Genomic DNA, 16,800 nt, shown 5'->3' with positions numbered 1-16,800 from the left:
CTCTCAGAAGAAGGACGTTCAGCTGCATCCTAGCGGTTGCGTCTCCACTAAACACGTGGATCGCCAGCAATGTGCAGGGTGCAGCGCTACAGTCGCGCCCAGAAGCCACAGCTCATCTCCTCGTCTCACAGCCGTCCACCAGGTGTCAGTGCAAGTGTCACCTCTCTGGGCAGTGCAGATGTGTCCATTTTAGCTTGCAGACGATGACGTGTAGCAATTTATGAGCTAGCGCAAGTCAAATGTTTTACCGTGTGTATCTGCTAGATGCTGCCTCTCACACGCTGGAGAGGCTCACTGCTTCTTGTGTCTCGTTCTTTGCACACGAGTTGCACGTGGCATCGATATAGCACAGGTTTTCTAGCGTCAGCGAAGTCAATATTACATGAATCGAGTCGAAGTGTTTGCTTGTTACGATGATGGAAGCAGAAGAAATGTGTGTGGTACTTCACTGCATCTGCTGCTCGCCTTTCAGCGTCCCTGTGTCTTATCAGATGAAGATGACTGTGAAATTGGCGACGGGGCAGAGGTCAACGAAGACGTGCAAAACAGAGACGTTCAACGTCAGCCGAAATAGCTCAGTTGGGAGAGCGTTAGACTGAAGATCTAAAGGTCCCTGGTTCGATCCCGGGTTTCGGCATGCATTCGTTTTGAAGCTGACGCCAATGGAATTGCTCTGAGTTTGTGATAATGTAACTACCGCCGAGAACAAAAATGACTCCCTCCTGTAGCTGTTCTGGTTGTCCAGTGCATGCCATAAGAGGAACACAGTAGGCAAATGCCTGGGAAGCAAGAAAATAAAAAAAAAGTCCTACCTATTGCGTTCCCTTTTTTGTGTCAGGACGTGAAGAACGTCTCCAACGGAACCGTGAAATGAGCGAAAACGTGGGAAACATTGCATTCGAAATGCTTGTGAATTTTCCAGTTGCCCAGTGAGTGTCGACAGAACACGTAAATCCTCTGCTCCAACGTATGAGACGTAACGATTGCTGCAATTTGTTCTTGCGTCATGTGTCAGCATTCTTCGATAGTCTGTTACGAGCTTAGCACGATAAGTTTGTAGACAGCATCCAGGCGACGTTTTATTAGTTACAGCTCCATGCAGCGAGTGCACAACAGTAAAGGACATGAGTCAATGTGCAGTTGTGTATCGTGGAAGGTTTACAAACGTCTTGTGAGCCCGGATAGCTCAGTCGGTAGAGCATTAGGCTTTTAACCTAAGGGTCCAGGGTTCAAGTCCCTGTCCGGGCGGAAATTTTAATACTTTGGTAGTGATTCGTCTAGTAGAGGTGGAAACACTACGGAAAAGAATGCAACTACGCCGTTTCCTGACACCACAGTGCTTTAAACGGTAGCAGTTGCATGTGTCGGCAGAACTCGCGCTACCGGCAGTCGTGGCCGAGTGGTTAAGGCGTCTGACTCGAAATCAGATTCCCTCTGGGAGCGTAGGTTCGAGTCCTACCGGCTGCGTGCGATTTTGCGTAAAGAGCAGCAAATATTTTCACACACGTGAACGCGGATGCAAACCAATGACGCCACTCTCAACAAGACGAAAATTTAAGAATACTGAGTTTCGCAACGGCCGCTGCTTCCTGTGGCTACCGGTTCACCTCGCACTGACGCTGGGACTGCAGAAAGCCGTCGCAGGCCCACGAGTGCGCTCCCGTCATTTTCTCGCGCCGACGCCGAGTTTGTGAGTACACAGATGTGCTTGGAAGTGTTGGACAGAGCGAACATTCATTTCTTTTTAAGAATCGTAATTCAGTCATTCGAGTGCGGCAAAAGCAATGGTGCAGCGTTTCTTTTGTTAAGATCTCGCAGCTACTTGCAAGTATGTCCACCGCTTAAGACGACAGAAAAGCAGCGTCAGCGGTGCGTCAGTGGGAAGTCGGTGAAGTCGCCATTGGAGCCATAAGCCAGTAATTACGACATGTGAATCACTCGCACACCACGCAGCTGTACGGTAGCTCAGTCGGTAGAGCGTTAGGTTTTCAACCAAAGGGTGTTGGGTTGAAGCCCCTGTCTGGGCGAAAATTAATACACTTTCGTAACGGCTAATGTGCTGGCAATGGAAACACTAGAGAAAAGAGTGAGGCCACGCCGCTTTCTGCCATCGGATTGCTTCTAAAGATGTCACTTTCACTTGTCGGAAGTCGATATTGCCACAGGCAGTCGTGGCCGAGTGGTTAATGGCAGCTGATGGTCGCCGGCTTACCTTACAGAATCAAATAACCCATGAACTTACCTGCTACTATGAGACCTTATATGCTGTGGCTGATTCTGATCCGGTTGATAATGACGAGATTTTAACTGCTATCCCATCAGTTTTAACAGAGGACCATAATACGGAATTTTTAGCTCCTTTTACTGCAGACGAAATTTCAGCTTTTATTGCTTGTTCACCATCTCACAAATCTCCTGGTCCGGATGGCCTTCCTAAGGAGTTTTTTGTTCGCTTTTGGCCTATTATAGGGCCTGTTTTTACGGATATAGTAAATGAAATTTTGAATGGTGGCTCAATTCCAGCCGATTTCAAGAGAGGTACGGTTGTCCTGATACCGAAAGCTGCTGGTTTGAAGACAGCTAGTGACTTTCGTCCTTTAACCCTTTTAAATTTTGATTATAAGACGGCTGCTAGGGCTGTTAATGCACGTCTATCCCTCTTGCTTACACCTGTGATAACTCCTTGTCAAAGCTGCTTTCCGGGGCGCTCCATCTTGACGCCTCTGGCGGGGTATCGTGATATTGTGTCGATTGTCGCTGTCACCAATATTTCCTGTGCGCTTTTATTTGTTGATTTTAGTAAGGCTTTTGATCGTGTGTCCCATTCGTTTTTAGAGCTTCTGCTGCGCCGACTCGGTTTTAATGAAAAGGCGCTGCTGGTACTTAAGAATATGACGACTGGCATTTCTGCTAAGATTGACATTAATGGCCAGCTGACGAAGGTCATTGATATTAAACGTGGCGTCCCGCAAGGTAGCCCTTTATCCATGACCCTTTATGCTCTCTCCCTTCAACCACTCCTCACACGTCTCAACTCGACACTTCGTGGTCTTACGATCTCTGGGGTTACCCAGACAGCAACAGCTTATGCTGATGATTTGGTTGTTTTGCTTCGTTCCGCCGCAGAAGTGCCGCTGTTGAAAATGGAACTAGATAAATTTTCTGCAGCCTCAGGTTCTCGTATTAACCCCCGTAAAAGCAAACTCCTGAATTTGCGGGGCTTTGAACGTGTGGTTATTCCGTGGGTTATGGCTGTTGAACACCATACACATTTAGGTATCTATCTTGAACGGTGTCCTCTTCGTATGGCTGCAAAAAATTGGCAAGTGGCCATTTCCAAGCTTCAAGGTGTTTTATTCGAACACTCATGGCGTTCGATACCGCTACTGCAAAAAAAGCGTGTATTAGACACTTATGTTTTATGTAAAGTATATTACGTTGCTCAGTTGTTTCCGCTTCCCCGAATGCAGGGTGCAAAAATGGTCCAGCTTATTAACAGATATATTTGGCGGGGGCACATTTTTAAATTACGTTGTGATGTTTTTACGAAGCCGCGTCTTGAGGGCGGCTTGTCGTTCACCGATGTCCGTGTCAAGGCTGCTGCCCTTTATGTTAAGCGAACCCTCCATCTTTTATTTTCTGAGTCCCCGACTGTTACTTCGCGATTACTCCATGTCGTTCGTCCTGAGAGCTTGTCACCGCCTATTAACGTAGGGTCTCTAAATGCGAAGCTACGACATGTTCGGGACTTCTACATTGAGATTAGTTACCTGGATCTCCACTTACAACGTCGTCCTGTTTTTACTACGCGAACACTGCTTGCCAAATGGCACAGGTCGTTTTCTTCCAACCCGATTGTTTTGCAGTATCCCCGTTTTAATTGGCGTAACATATGGACGAATATTAGCTTACCCGTTCATTCAGCAACTGTTGCCTCCCTATGGTATAAGGTGGTTAATCAGCTGATTCCTACGAACGTACGACTTCATCGTATAGGTTTATGTGTCTCTCCGCTTTGTCAAACGTGTGGTTGTGTTGATACGCTCCCACACCGATTTACCTGCGCTGACCGTCTTCGCATGTGGTACTGGCTGCGCCGACAATTGGCGTTACTCACCAGGAGTTCGGAATCGGCATTTACAACTGATATCCTCTGCTGGCCGGACACGGTTTTTTATCCCCGGACAAAGAACAACACCATTATGTGGCTTCTTGGCCGTTACATTTTTGCAGTGGTTGATGGTGATGGTCTTTCCGATTTTATTTCGTTTATTGGTTACATGCTTCATGAGTACTGGACGCAAAAATCTTTCCCACATCTTAAGAGGGACTTTGCGAATATGCTTAGTATTGTTTTCGAAAGCAGGGGATTGGTTAAGTTTCCACTTCTATTGATAATTACTGCGCCAGATGCATTAATGGCACCGGTATAGGGGCATACTGATCTCACTTCATGATACGGAAGACATTCTCGCTAGTTCTTAGTTCTTTTACCTTCCTGCCAAGCTTTTACCTGTTTGGATAGACGACGCATCATGACCCCCGTGTCCACATATAAGTATCATAAGACTCTGAACCAAGGACAATTACTACGTCTTGGTGCGACTGTGCTTCAGTGCAGGGAGGAGGAGACGTCATGGCCAGGCCTCGGGATTCGACCCCTGCCCAACACGCCTCCACCGAGCTGCAAGGAGACAAAAAAAAAGATAAAAAAAAGTGGTTAAGGCGTTAAAAAAAATGGATAAGGCAAAAAAAAAATGGATAAGGCATCGGTCTCCTAAACCGGGGATTGTGGGTTCGAGTATAAAAAAAAAAAAAAAAAAGTGGTTAAGGCGTCTGACTTGAAATCAGATTCCCTCTGGGAGCGTAGGTTCGAGTCCTGCCGACTGCGAAAATTTTCTCGCTCTCAGAAGAAGGACGTTCAGCTGCATCCTAGCGGTTGCGTCTCCACTAAACACGTGGATCGCCAGCAATGTGCAGGGTGCAGCGCTACAGTCGCGCCCAGAAGCCACAGCTCATCTCCTCGTCTCACAGCCGTCCACCAGGTGTCAGTGCAAGTGTCACCTCTCTGGGCAGTGCAGATGTGTCCATTTTAGCTTGCAGACGATGACGTGTAGCAATTTATGAGCTAGCGCAAGTCAAATGTTTTACCGTGTGTATCTGCTAGATGCTGCCTCTCACACGCTGGAGAGGCTCACTGCTTCTTGTGTCTCGTTCTTTGCACACGAGTTGCACGTGGCATCGATATAGCACAGGTTTTCTAGCGTCAGCGAAGTCAATATTACATGAATCGAGTCGAAGTGTTTGCTTGTTACGATGATGGAAGCAGAAGAAATGTGTGTGGTACTTCACTGCATCTGCTGCTCGCCTTTCAGCGTCCCTGTGTCTTATCAGATGAAGATGACTGTGAAATTGGCGACGGGGCAGAGGTCAACGAAGACGTGCAAAACAGAGACGTTCAACGTCAGCCGAAATAGCTCAGTTGGGAGAGCGTTAGACTGAAGATCTAAAGGTCCCTGGTTCGATCCCGGGTTTCGGCATGCATTCGTTTTGAAGCTGACGCCAATGGAATTGCTCTGAGTTTGTGATAATGTAACTACCGCCGAGAACAAAAATGACTCCCTCCTGTAGCTGTTCTGGTTGTCCAGTGCATGCCATAAGAGGAACACAGTAGGCAAATGCCTGGGAAGCAAGAAAATAAAAAAAAAGTCCTACCTATTGCGTTCCCTTTTTTGTGTCAGGACGTGAAGAACGTCTCCAACGGAACCGTGAAATGAGCGAAAACGTGGGAAACATTGCATTCGAAATGCTTGTGAATTTTCCAGTTGCCCAGTGAGTGTCGACAGAACACGTAAATCCTCTGCTCCAACGTATGAGACGTAACGATTGCTGCAATTTGTTCTTGCGTCATGTGTCAGCATTCTTCGATAGTCTGTTACGAGCTTAGCACGATAAGTTTGTAGACAGCATCCAGGCGACGTTTTATTAGTTACAGCTCCATGCAGCGAGTGCACAACAGTAAAGGACATGAGTCAATGTGCAGTTGTGTATCGTGGAAGGTTTACAAACGTCTTGTGAGCCCGGATAGCTCAGTCGGTAGAGCATTAGGCTTTTAACCTAAGGGTCCAGGGTTCAAGTCCCTGTCCGGGCGGAAATTTTAATACTTTGGTAGTGATTCGTCTAGTAGAGGTGGAAACACTACGGAAAAGAATGCAACTACGCCGTTTCCTGACACCACAGTGCTTTAAACGGTAGCAGTTGCATGTGTCGGCAGAACTCGCGCTACCGGCAGTCGTGGCCGAGTGGTTAAGGCGTCTGACTCGAAATCAGATTCCCTCTGGGAGCGTAGGTTCGAGTCCTACCGGCTGCGTGCGATTTTGCGTAAAGAGCAGCAAATATTTTCACACACGTGAACGCGGATGCAAACCAATGACGCCACTCTCAACAAGACGAAAATTTAAGAATACTGAGTTTCGCAACGGCCGCTGCTTCCTGTGGCTACCGGTTCACCTCGCACTGACGCTGGGACTGCAGAAAGCCGTCGCAGGCCCACGAGTGCGCTCCCGTCATTTTCTCGCGCCGACGCCGAGTTTGTGAGTACACAGATGTGCTTGGAAGTGTTGGACAGAGCGAACATTCATTTCTTTTTAAGAATCGCAATTCAATCATTCGAGTGCGGCAAAAGCAGTGGTGCAGCGTTTCTTTTCTTATGATCTCGCAGCTGCTTGGAAGTATGTCCATCGTTTAAGACGACAGAAAAGTAGCGTCAGCGGTGCGTCAGTGGGAAGTCGGTGAAGTCGCCATTGGAGCCATAAGCCAGCAATTACGACATGCGAATCACTCGGACACCACGCAGCTGTACGATAATGCTCGTGCGTGGGCCCGCATAGCTCAGTCGGCAGAGCGGTAGGTTCTCAATCAAATGGTCCTGGGTTCAAGTCCCTGTCTGGGCGAAAATTATTACATTTTGGAAACGGCCAATGGAAACCTTACAGAAATGAGTGAGGCCACGCCGCTTTCTGCCATCAGATTGCTTCTAAAGATGGCAGTTTCCGTTGTCGGGAGACATTTCCGCCACCAGCAGTCGTGGCCGAGTGGTTAAGGCGTCTGACTTGAAATCAGATTCCCTCTGGGAGCGTAGGTTCGAGTCCTGCCGACTGCGAAAATTTTCTCGCTCTCACAAGATGAACGTTCAGTTGCGTCACTACTAAACACGTGGGTCACCAGCAATGTGCAGTGTTATTTGATCCATGGCGCAGCGTTACAGTCGCGCCCAGAAGCCGCAGCTCATCTCCCCGTCTCACAGCCGCCCACCAGGTGTTAGTACAAGTGTCGCCTCACTGGGCAGTGCAGACGTGTCCATTTTAGCTTGCAGACGATGACGTGTAGCCATTCATGAGCTAACGCAAGTCGAATGTTTTACCGCGTGTATCTGCTAGGTACTGCCTCTTATACGGTGGAGAGGCTCACTCCTCCTTGTGTCTCGTTCGCTGCACACGAGTTGCCCCTGGCATCGATATAGCACGGGTTTTCTAGCGCCAGCGTGGCGTCACGTGAATTCAGCGAAGTCAATATTACACGAATCGAGTCGACATGTTTGCTTTTAACGATGATGGAAGCAGAAGAAATGTGTGTGGAACTTCGCTGCATCGGATGCTCGCCTTTCAGCGTCCCTGTGTCTTATCAGACGAAGGTGACTGTGAAAGTGGCAACGAGACAGAGTTCACGAACACATGCAAACAGCAAACCTCAGCGTCAGCCGAAATAGCTCAGTTGGGAGAGCGTTAGACTGAAGATCTAAAGGTCCCTGGTTCGATCCTGGGTTTCGGCACGTATTCATTTTGATGCGACGCCCATGGAATTGCTCTGCGTTTGCGATAATGCAACTACCGCTGACAACAAAAATGACTCTCTCCTGTAGCTGTTCTGGTTGCCTAGTGCATGCCATAAGAGGAACTCACTAGACAACTAACTCCCTTAGAAGCAAAAGAATCAAAAAAGTCCTACCGACTGCGTTTCCTTTTTCTGTCAGGTGGTGAAGAAGGTCTTCAACGGAACCGTGAAATGAGCGAAAACGTGGGAAACATTGCATTCGAAATTCTTGTGAATTTTCCAACTGGCCAGTGAGGGTCGACTAAACACGTAAATTCTCTGCTCCAACGTATGAGCCGTAACGACTGCTGTAATTTGTTGTTGCATCGTGTGTCAGCAGTCTTCGATAGTGTGTTATGAGCTTAGCGCGATAAGTCTGTAGACAGCATTCAGGCGACGTTTTATTAGTAACTGCTCCATGCAGCGATTGCACAACAGTAAAGGACATGAGTGAATGTATCGTGGGGGGTTTCGCAGCCTCGTGCGAGCCCGGACAGCTCAGTCGGTGGAGCATAGGGCTTTTTAACCTAAGGGTCCAGGGTTCAAGTCCCTGTGTCGGCGGAAATTTTAATACTTTGGTAGCGATTCGTCTGGTAGCGGTGGAAACGCTACGGAAAATAATGCAGCTACGCCGTCTTCTGACACCACAGTGCTTGAAACGTTAGCAGTTGCATGTGTCGGCAGAACCCGCGCTAGCGGCAGTCGTGGCCGAGTGGTTAAGGCGTCTGACTCGAAATCAGATTCTCTCTGGGAGCGTAGGTTCGAGTCCTACCGGCTGCGTGCGATTTTGTGTAAAGAGGAGCAAAAATTTTCGCACACACGTGACATGCGTGGGCGAATGCGGGTGCAAACCAGTGACGCCATTCTCAACAAGACGAAAATTTCCGTTTAAGAATACTGAGTTTCGCGACGACCGCTTCTTACTGTGGTTATCGGTTGACCTCGCACTGACGCTGGGACTGCAGAAAGCCGTCGCTGAGATCGTGAGTACACAGATGTGCTTGAAAGTGTTGGACAGAGCGAACATTCATTTCTTTTTAAGAATCGCAATTCAATCATTCGAGTGCGGCAAAAGCAGTGGTGCAGCGTTTCTTTTCTTATGATCTCGCAGCTGCTTGGAAGTATGTCCATCGTTTAAGACGACAGAAAAGTAGCGTCAGCGGTGCGTCAGTGGGAAGTCGGTGAAGTCGCCATTGGAGCCATAAGCCAGCAATTACGACATGCGAATCACTCGGACACCACGCAGCTGTACGATAATGCTCGTGCGTGGGCCCGCATAGCTCAGTCGGCAGAGCGGTAGGTTTTCAATCAAATGGTCCTGGGTTCAAGTCCCTGTCTGGGCGAAAATTATTACATTTTGGAAACGGCCAATGGAAACCTTACAGAAATGAGTGAGGCCACGCCGCTTTCTGCCATCAGATTGCTTCTAAAGATGGCAGTTTCCGTTGTCGGGAGACATTTCCGCCACCAGCAGTCGTGGCCGAGTGGTTAAGGCGTCTGACTTGAAATCAGATTCCCTCTGGGAGCGTAGGTTCGAGTCCTGCCGACTGCGAAAATTTTCTCGCTCTCACAAGATGAACGTTCAGTTGCGTCACTACTAAACACGTGGGTCACCAGCAATGTGCAGTGTTATTTGATCCATGGCGCAGCGTTACAGTCGCGCCCAGAAGCCGCAGCTCATCTCCCCGTCTCACAGCCGCCCACCAGGTGTTAGTACAAGTGTCGCCTCACTGGGCAGTGCAGACGTGTCCATTTTAGCTTGCAGACGATGACGTGTAGCCATTCATGAGCTAACGCAAGTCGAATGTTTTACCGCGTGTATCTGCTAGGTACTGCCTCTTATACGGTGGAGAGGCTCACTCCTCCTTGTGTCTCGTTCGCTGCACACGAGTTGCCCCTGGCATCGATATAGCACGGGTTTTCTAGCGCCAGCGTGGCGTCACGTGAATTCAGCGAAGTCAATATTACACGAATCGAGTCGACATGTTTGCTTTTAACGATGATGGAAGCAGAAGAAATGTGTGTGGAACTTCGCTGCATCGGATGCTCGCCTTTCAGCGTCCCTGTGTCTTATCAGACGAAGGTGACTGTGAAAGTGGCAACGAGACAGAGTTCACGAACACATGCAAACAGCAAACCTCAGCGTCAGCCGAAATAGCTCAGTTGGGAGAGCGTTAGACTGAAGATCTAAAGGTCCCTGGTTCGATCCTGGGTTTCGGCACGTATTCATTTTGATGCGACGCCCATGGAATTGCTCTGCGTTTGCGATAATGCAACTACCGCTGACAACAAAAATGACTCTCTCCTGTAGCTGTTCTGGTTGCCTAGTGCATGCCATAAGAGGAACTCACTAGACAACTAACTCCCTTAGAAGCAAAAGAATCAAAAAAGTCCTACCGACTGCGTTTCCTTTTTCTGTCAGGTGGTGAAGAAGGTCTTCAACGGAACCGTGAAATGAGCGAAAACGTGGGAAACATTGCATTCGAAATTCTTGTGAATTTTCCAACTGGCCAGTGAGGGTCGACTAAACACGTAAATTCTCTGCTCCAACGTATGAGCCGTAACGACTGCTGTAATTTGTTGTTGCATCGTGTGTCAGCAGTCTTCGATAGTGTGTTACGAGCTTAGCGCGATAAGTCTGTAGACAGCATTCAGGCGACGTTTTATTAGTAACTGCTCCATGCAGCGATTGCACAACAGTAAAGGACATGAGTGAATGTATCGTGGGGGGTTTCGCAGCCTCGTGCGAGCCCGGACAGCTCAGTCGGTGGAGCATAGGGCTTTTTAACCTAAGGGTCCAGGGTTCAAGTCCCTGTGTCGGCGGAAATTTTAATACTTTGGTAGCGATTCGTCTGGTAGCGGTGGAAACGCTACGGAAAATAATGCAGCTACGCCGTCTTCTGACACCACAGTGCTTGAAACGTTAGCAGTTGCATGTGTCGGCAGAACCCGCGCTAGCGGCAGTCGTGGCCGAGTGGTTAAGGCGTCTGACTCGAAATCAGATTCTCTCTGGGAGCGTAGGTTCGAGTCCTACCGGCTGCGTGCGATTTTGTGTAAAGAGGAGCAAAAATTTTCGCACACACGTGACATGCGTGGGCGAATGCGGGTGCAAACCAGTGACGCCATTCTCAACAAGACGAAAATTTCCGTTTAAGAATACTGAGTTTCGCGACGACCGCTTCTTACTGTGGTTATCGGTTGACCTCGCACTGACGCTGGGACTGCAGAAAGCCGTCGCTGAGATCGTGAGTACACAGATGTGCTTGAAAGTGTTGGACAGAGCGAACATTCATTTCTTTTTAAGAATCGCAATTCAATCATTCGAGTGCGGCAAAAGCAGTGGTGCAGCGTTTCTTTTCTTATGATCTCGCAGCTGCTTGGAAGTATGTCCATCGTTTAAGACGACAGAAAAGTAGCGTCAGCGGTGCGTCAGTGGGAAGTCGGTGAAGTCGCCATTGGAGCCATAAGCCAGCAATTACGACATGCGAATCACTCGGACACCACGCAGCTGTACGATAATGCTCGTGCGTGGGCCCGCATAGCTCAGTCGGCAGAGCGGTAGGTTTTCAATCAAATGGTCCTGGGTTCAAGTCCCTGTCTGGGCGAAAATTATTACATTTTGGAAACGGCCAATGGAAACCTTACAGAAATGAGTGAGGCCACGCCGCTTTCTGCCATCAGATTGCTTCTAAAGATGGCAGTTTCCGTTGTCGGGAGACATTTCCGCCACCAGCAGTCGTGGCCGAGTGGTTAAGGCGTCTGACTTGAAATCAGATTCCCTCTGGGAGCGTAGGTTCGAGTCCTGCCGACTGCGAAAATTTTCTCGCTCTCACAAGATGAACGTTCAGTTGCGTCACTACTAAACACGTGGGTCACCAGCAATGTGCAGTGTTATTTGATCCATGGCGCAGCGTTACAGTCGCGCCCAGAAGCCGCAGCTCATCTCCCCGTCTCACAGCCGCCCACCAGGTGTTAGTACAAGTGTCGCCTCACTGGGCAGTGCAGACGTGTCCATTTTAGCTTGCAGACGATGACGTGTAGCCATTCATGAGCTAACGCAAGTCGAATGTTTTACCGCGTGTATCTGCTAGGTACTGCCTCTTATACGGTGGAGAGGCTCACTCCTCCTTGTGTCTCGTTCGCTGCACACGAGTTGCCCCTGGCATCGATATAGCACGGGTTTTCTAGCGCCAGCGTGGCGTCACGTGAATTCAGCGAAGTCAATATTACACGAATCGAGTCGACATGTTTGCTTTTAACGATGATGGAAGCAGAAGAAATGTGTGTGGAACTTCGCTGCATCGGATGCTCGCCTTTCAGCGTCCCTGTGTCTTATCAGACGAAGGTGACTGTGAAAGTGGCAACGAGACAGAGTTCACGAACACATGCAAACAGCAAACCTCAGCGTCAGCCGAAATAGCTCAGTTGGGAGAGCGTTAGACTGAAGATCTAAAGGTCCCTGGTTCGATCCTGGGTTTCGGCACGTATTCATTTTGATGCGACGCCCATGGAATTGCTCTGCGTTTGCGATAATGCAACTACCGCTGACAACAAAAATGACTCTCTCCTGTAGCTGTTCTGGTTGCCTAGTGCATGCCATAAGAGGAACTCACTAGACAACTAACTCCCTTAGAAGCAAAAGAATCAAAAAAGTCCTACCGACTGCGTTTCCTTTTTCTGTCAGGTGGTGAAGAAGGTCTTCAACGGAACCGTGAAATGAGCGAAAACGTGGGAAACATTGCATTCGAAATTCTTGTGAATTTTCCAACTGGCCAGTGAGGGTCGACTAAACACGTAAATTCTCTGCTCCAACGTATGAGCCGTAACGACTGCTGTAATTTGTTGTTGCATCGTGTGTCAGCAGTCTTCGATAGTGTGTTACGAGCTTAGCGCGATAAGTCTGTAGACAGCATTCAGGCGACGTTTTATTAGTAACTGCTCCATGCAGCGATTGCACAACAGTAAAGGACATGAGTGAATGTATCGTGGGGGGTTTCGCAGCCTCGTGCGAGCCCGGACAGCTCAGTCGGTGGAGCATAGGGCTTTTTAACCTAAGGGTCCAGGGTTCAAGTCCCTGTGTCGGCGGAAATTTTAATACTTTGGTAGCGATTCGTCTGGTAGCGGTGGAAACGCTACGGAAAATAATGCAGCTACGCCGTCTTCTGACACCACAGTGCTTGAAACGTTAGCAGTTGCATGTGTCGGCAGAACCCGCGCTAGCGGCAGTCGTGGCCGAGTGGTTAAGGCGTCTGACTCGAAATCAGATTCTCTCTGGGAGCGTAGGTTCGAGTCCTACCGGCTGCGTGCGATTTTGTGTAAAGAGGAGCAAAAATTTTCGCACACACGTGACATGCGTGGGCGAATGCGGGTGCAAACCAGTGACGCCATTCTCAACAAGACGAAAATTTCCGTTTAAGAATACTGAGTTTCGCGACGACCGCTTCTTACTGTGGTTATCGGTTGACCTCGCACTGACGCTGGGACTGCAGAAAGCCGTCGCTGAGATCGTGAGTACACAGATGTGCTTGAAAGTGTTGGACAGAGCGAACATTCATTTCTTTTTAAGAATCGCAATTCAATCATTCGAGTGCGGCAAAAGCAGTGGTGCAGCGTTTCTTTTCTTATGATCTCGCAGCTGCTTGGAAGTATGTCCATCGTTTAAGACGACAGAAAAGTAGCGTCAGCGGTGCGTCAGTGGGAAGTCGGTGAAGTCGCCATTGGAGCCATAAGCCAGCAATTACGACATGCGAATCACTCGGACACCACGCAGCTGTACGATAATGCTCGTGCGTGGGCCCGCATAGCTCAGTCGGCAGAGCGGTAGGTTTTCAGTCAAATGGTCCTGGGTTCAAGTCCCTGTCTGGGCGAAAATTATTACATTTTGGAAACGGCCAATGGAAACCTTACAGAAATGAGTGAGGCCACGCCGCTTTCTGCCATCAGATTGCTTCTAAAGATGGCAGTTTCCGTTGTCGGGAGACATTTCCGCCACCAGCAGTCGTGGCCGAGTGGTTAAGGCGTCTGACTTGAAATCAGATTCCCTCTGGGAGCGTAGGTTCGAGTCCTGCCGACTGCGAAAATTTTCTCGCTCTCACAAGATGAACGTTCAGTTGCGTCACTACTAAACACGTGGGTCACCAGCAATGTGCAGTGTTATTTGATCCATGGCGCAGCGTTACAGTCGCGCCCAGAAGCCGCAGCTCATCTCCCCGTCTCACAGCCGCCCACCAGGTGTTAGTACAAGTGTCGCCTCACTGGGCAGTGCAGACGTGTCCATTTTAGCTTGCAGACGATGACGTGTAGCCATTCATGAGCTAACGCAAGTCGAATGTTTTACCGCGTGTATCTGCTAGGTACTGCCTCTTATACGGTGGAGAGGCTCACTCCTCCTTGTGTCTCGTTCGCTGCACACGAGTTGCCCCTGGCATCGATATAGCACGGGTTTTCTAGCGCCAGCGTGGCGTCACGTGAATTCAGCGAAGTCAATATTACACGAATCGAGTCGACATGTTTGCTTTTAACGATGATGGAAGCAGAAGAAATGTGTGTGGAACTTCGCTGCATCGGATGCTCGCGTTTCAGCGTCCCTGTGTCTTATCAGACGAAGGTGACTGTGAAAGTGGCAACGAGACAGAGTTCACGAACACATGCAAACAGCAAACCTCAGCGTCAGCCGAAATAGCTCAGTTGGGAGAGCGTTAGACTGAAGATCTAAAGGTCCCTGGTTCGATCCTGGGTTTCGGCACGTATTCATTTTGATGCGACGCCCATGGAATTGCTCTGCGTTTGCGATAATGCAACTACCGCTGACAACAAAAATGACTCTCTCCTGTAGCTGTTCTGGTTGCCTAGTGCATGCCATAAGAGGAACTCACTAGACAACTAACTCCCTTAGAAGCAAAAGAATCAAAAAAGTCCTACCGACTGCGTTTCCTTTTTCTGTCAGGTGGTGAAGAAGGTCTTCAACGGAACCGTGAAATGAGCGAAAACGTGGGAAACATTGCATTCGAAATTCTTGTGAATTTTCCAACTGGCCAGTGAGGGTCGACTAAACACGTAAATTCTCTGCTCCAACGTATGAGCCGTAACGACTGCTGTAATTTGTTGTTGCATCGTGTGTCAGCAGTCTTCGATAGTGTGTTACGAGCTTAGCGCGATAAGTCTGTAGACAGCATTCAGGCGACGTTTTATTAGTAACTGCTCCATGCAGCGATTGCACAACAGTAAAGGACATGAGTGAATGTATCGTGGGGGGTTTCGCAGCCTCGTGCGAGCCCGGACAGCTCAGTCGGTGGAGCATAGGGCTTTTTAACCTAAGGGTCCAGGGTTCAAGTCCCTGTGTCGGCGGAAATTTTAATACTTTGGTAGCGATTCGTCTGGTAGCGGTGGAAACGCTACGGAAAATAATGCAGCTACGCCGTCTTCTGACACCACAGTGCTTGAAACGTTAGCAGTTGCATGTGTCGGCAGAACCCGCGCTAGCGGCAGTCGTGGCCGAGTGGTTAAGGCGTCTGACTCGAAATCAGATTCTCTCTGGGAGCGTAGGTTCGAGTCCTACCGGCTGCGTGCGATTTTGTGTAAAGAGGAGCAAAAATTTTCGCACACACGTGACATGCGTGGGCGAATGCGGGTGCAAACCAGTGACGCCATTCTCAACAAGACGAAAATTTCCGTTTAAGAATACTGAGTTTCGCGACGACCGCTTCTTACTGTGGTTATCGGTTGACCTCGCACTGACGCTGGGACTGCAGAAAGCCGTCGCTGAGATCGTGAGTACACAGATGTGCTTGAAAGTGTTGGACAGAGCGAACATTCATTTCTTTTTAAGAATCGCAATTCAATCATTCGAGTGCGGCAAAAGCAGTGGTGCAGCGTTTCTTTTCTTATGATCTCGCAGCTGCTTGGAAGTATGTCCATCGTTTAAGACGACAGAAAAGTAGCGTCAGCGGTGCGTCAGTGGGAAGTCGGTGAAGTCGCCATTGGAGCCATAAGCCAGCAATTACGACATGCGAATCACTCGGACACCACGCAGCTGTACGATAATGCTCGTGCGTGGGCCCGCATAGCTCAGTCGGCAGAGCGGTAGGTTTTCAATCAAATGGTCCTGGGTTCAAGTCCCTGTCTGGGCGAAAATTATTACATTTTGGAAACGGCCAATGGAAACCTTACAGAAATGAGTGAGGCCACGCCGCTTTCTGCCATCAGATTGCTTCTAAAGATGGCAGTTTCCGTTGTCGGGAAACATTTCCGTCACCAGCAGTCGTGGCCGAGTGGTTAAGGCGTCTGACTTGATATCAGATTCCCTCTGGGAGCGTAGGTTCGAGTCCTGCCGACTGCGAAAATTTTCTCGCTCTCACAAGATGAACGTTCAGTTGCGTCACTACTAAACACGTGGGTCACCAGCAATGTGCAGTGTTATTTGATCCATGGCGCAGCGTTACAGTCGCGCCCAGAAGCCGCAGCTCATCTCCCCGTCTCACAGCCGCCCACCAGGTGTTAGTACAAGTGTCGCCTCACTGGGCAGTGCAGACGTGTCCATTTTAGCTTGCAGACGATGACGTGTAGCCATTCATGAGCTAACGCAAGTCGAATGTTTTACCGCGTGTATCTGCTAGGTACTGCCTCTTATACGGTGGAGAGGCTCACTCCTCCTTGTGTCTCGTTCGCTGCACACGAGTTGCCCCTGGCATCGATATAGCACGGGTTTTCTAGCGCCAGCGTGGCGTCACGTGAATTCAGCGAAGTCAATATTACACGAATCGAGTCGACATGTTTGCTTTTAACGATGATGGAAGCAGAAGAAATGTGTGTGGAACTTCGCTGCATCGGATGCTCGCGTTTCAGCGTCCCTGTGTCTTATCAGACGAAGGTGACTGTGAAAGTGGCAACGAGACAGAGTTCACGAACACATGCAAACAGCAAACCTCA

General features: G+C 49.1%; 19 non-coding genes across 19 annotated transcripts; all 19 read left to right on the top strand.

Annotated features, from left to right (window-relative positions):
* The first annotated feature begins 564 nt into the window (after window positions 1-564).
* Trnaf-gaa (transfer RNA phenylalanine (anticodon GAA)) lies at window positions 565-637 on the top strand. Its single transcript has one exon. It is a non-coding gene; the product is annotated as a tRNA-Phe (tRNA).
* A 538-nt stretch (window positions 638-1,175) lies between these two features.
* Trnak-uuu (transfer RNA lysine (anticodon UUU)) lies at window positions 1,176-1,248 on the top strand. Its single transcript has one exon. It is a non-coding gene; the product is annotated as a tRNA-Lys (tRNA).
* Window positions 1,249-1,385: 137 nt separating this feature from the next.
* Window positions 1,386-1,467, top strand: Trnas-cga (transfer RNA serine (anticodon CGA)). Its single transcript has one exon. It is a non-coding gene; the product is annotated as a tRNA-Ser (tRNA).
* Window positions 1,468-5,467: 4,000 nt separating this feature from the next.
* On the top strand, window positions 5,468-5,540 carry Trnaf-gaa (transfer RNA phenylalanine (anticodon GAA)). Its single transcript has one exon. It is a non-coding gene; the product is annotated as a tRNA-Phe (tRNA).
* Window positions 5,541-6,078: 538 nt separating this feature from the next.
* Trnak-uuu (transfer RNA lysine (anticodon UUU)) lies at window positions 6,079-6,151 on the top strand. Its single transcript has one exon. It is a non-coding gene; the product is annotated as a tRNA-Lys (tRNA).
* Window positions 6,152-6,288: 137 nt separating this feature from the next.
* Window positions 6,289-6,370, top strand: Trnas-cga (transfer RNA serine (anticodon CGA)). Its single transcript has one exon. It is a non-coding gene; the product is annotated as a tRNA-Ser (tRNA).
* A 710-nt stretch (window positions 6,371-7,080) lies between these two features.
* Trnas-uga (transfer RNA serine (anticodon UGA)) lies at window positions 7,081-7,162 on the top strand. The gene has a single exon. It is a non-coding gene; the product is annotated as a tRNA-Ser (tRNA).
* Window positions 7,163-7,758: 596 nt separating this feature from the next.
* Trnaf-gaa (transfer RNA phenylalanine (anticodon GAA)) lies at window positions 7,759-7,831 on the top strand. The gene has a single exon. It is a non-coding gene; the product is annotated as a tRNA-Phe (tRNA).
* Window positions 7,832-8,570: 739 nt separating this feature from the next.
* On the top strand, window positions 8,571-8,652 carry Trnas-cga (transfer RNA serine (anticodon CGA)). Its single transcript has one exon. It is a non-coding gene; the product is annotated as a tRNA-Ser (tRNA).
* A 690-nt stretch (window positions 8,653-9,342) lies between these two features.
* Window positions 9,343-9,424, top strand: Trnas-uga (transfer RNA serine (anticodon UGA)). The gene has a single exon. It is a non-coding gene; the product is annotated as a tRNA-Ser (tRNA).
* A 596-nt stretch (window positions 9,425-10,020) lies between these two features.
* On the top strand, window positions 10,021-10,093 carry Trnaf-gaa (transfer RNA phenylalanine (anticodon GAA)). Its single transcript has one exon. It is a non-coding gene; the product is annotated as a tRNA-Phe (tRNA).
* A 739-nt stretch (window positions 10,094-10,832) lies between these two features.
* Trnas-cga (transfer RNA serine (anticodon CGA)) lies at window positions 10,833-10,914 on the top strand. Its single transcript has one exon. It is a non-coding gene; the product is annotated as a tRNA-Ser (tRNA).
* Window positions 10,915-11,604: 690 nt separating this feature from the next.
* Trnas-uga (transfer RNA serine (anticodon UGA)) lies at window positions 11,605-11,686 on the top strand. The gene has a single exon. It is a non-coding gene; the product is annotated as a tRNA-Ser (tRNA).
* A 596-nt stretch (window positions 11,687-12,282) lies between these two features.
* Trnaf-gaa (transfer RNA phenylalanine (anticodon GAA)) lies at window positions 12,283-12,355 on the top strand. Its single transcript has one exon. It is a non-coding gene; the product is annotated as a tRNA-Phe (tRNA).
* Window positions 12,356-13,094: 739 nt separating this feature from the next.
* On the top strand, window positions 13,095-13,176 carry Trnas-cga (transfer RNA serine (anticodon CGA)). Its single transcript has one exon. It is a non-coding gene; the product is annotated as a tRNA-Ser (tRNA).
* A 690-nt stretch (window positions 13,177-13,866) lies between these two features.
* Trnas-uga (transfer RNA serine (anticodon UGA)) lies at window positions 13,867-13,948 on the top strand. The gene has a single exon. It is a non-coding gene; the product is annotated as a tRNA-Ser (tRNA).
* Window positions 13,949-14,544: 596 nt separating this feature from the next.
* On the top strand, window positions 14,545-14,617 carry Trnaf-gaa (transfer RNA phenylalanine (anticodon GAA)). Its single transcript has one exon. It is a non-coding gene; the product is annotated as a tRNA-Phe (tRNA).
* A 739-nt stretch (window positions 14,618-15,356) lies between these two features.
* Window positions 15,357-15,438, top strand: Trnas-cga (transfer RNA serine (anticodon CGA)). The gene has a single exon. It is a non-coding gene; the product is annotated as a tRNA-Ser (tRNA).
* Window positions 15,439-16,128: 690 nt separating this feature from the next.
* On the top strand, window positions 16,129-16,210 carry Trnas-uga (transfer RNA serine (anticodon UGA)). The gene has a single exon. It is a non-coding gene; the product is annotated as a tRNA-Ser (tRNA).
* Window positions 16,211-16,800: the final 590 nt, after the last annotated feature.

The sequence above is a fragment of the Schistocerca nitens genome, unplaced genomic scaffold (genome assembly GCF_023898315.1).
Source record: "Schistocerca nitens isolate TAMUIC-IGC-003100 unplaced genomic scaffold, iqSchNite1.1 HiC_scaffold_385, whole genome shotgun sequence".
NCBI classification, from domain to species: domain Eukaryota; kingdom Metazoa; phylum Arthropoda; class Insecta; order Orthoptera; family Acrididae; genus Schistocerca; species Schistocerca nitens.
The sequence above is the reverse complement of the archived record's forward strand: the minus strand, read 5'-3'. Positions and strand labels throughout refer to the sequence as shown.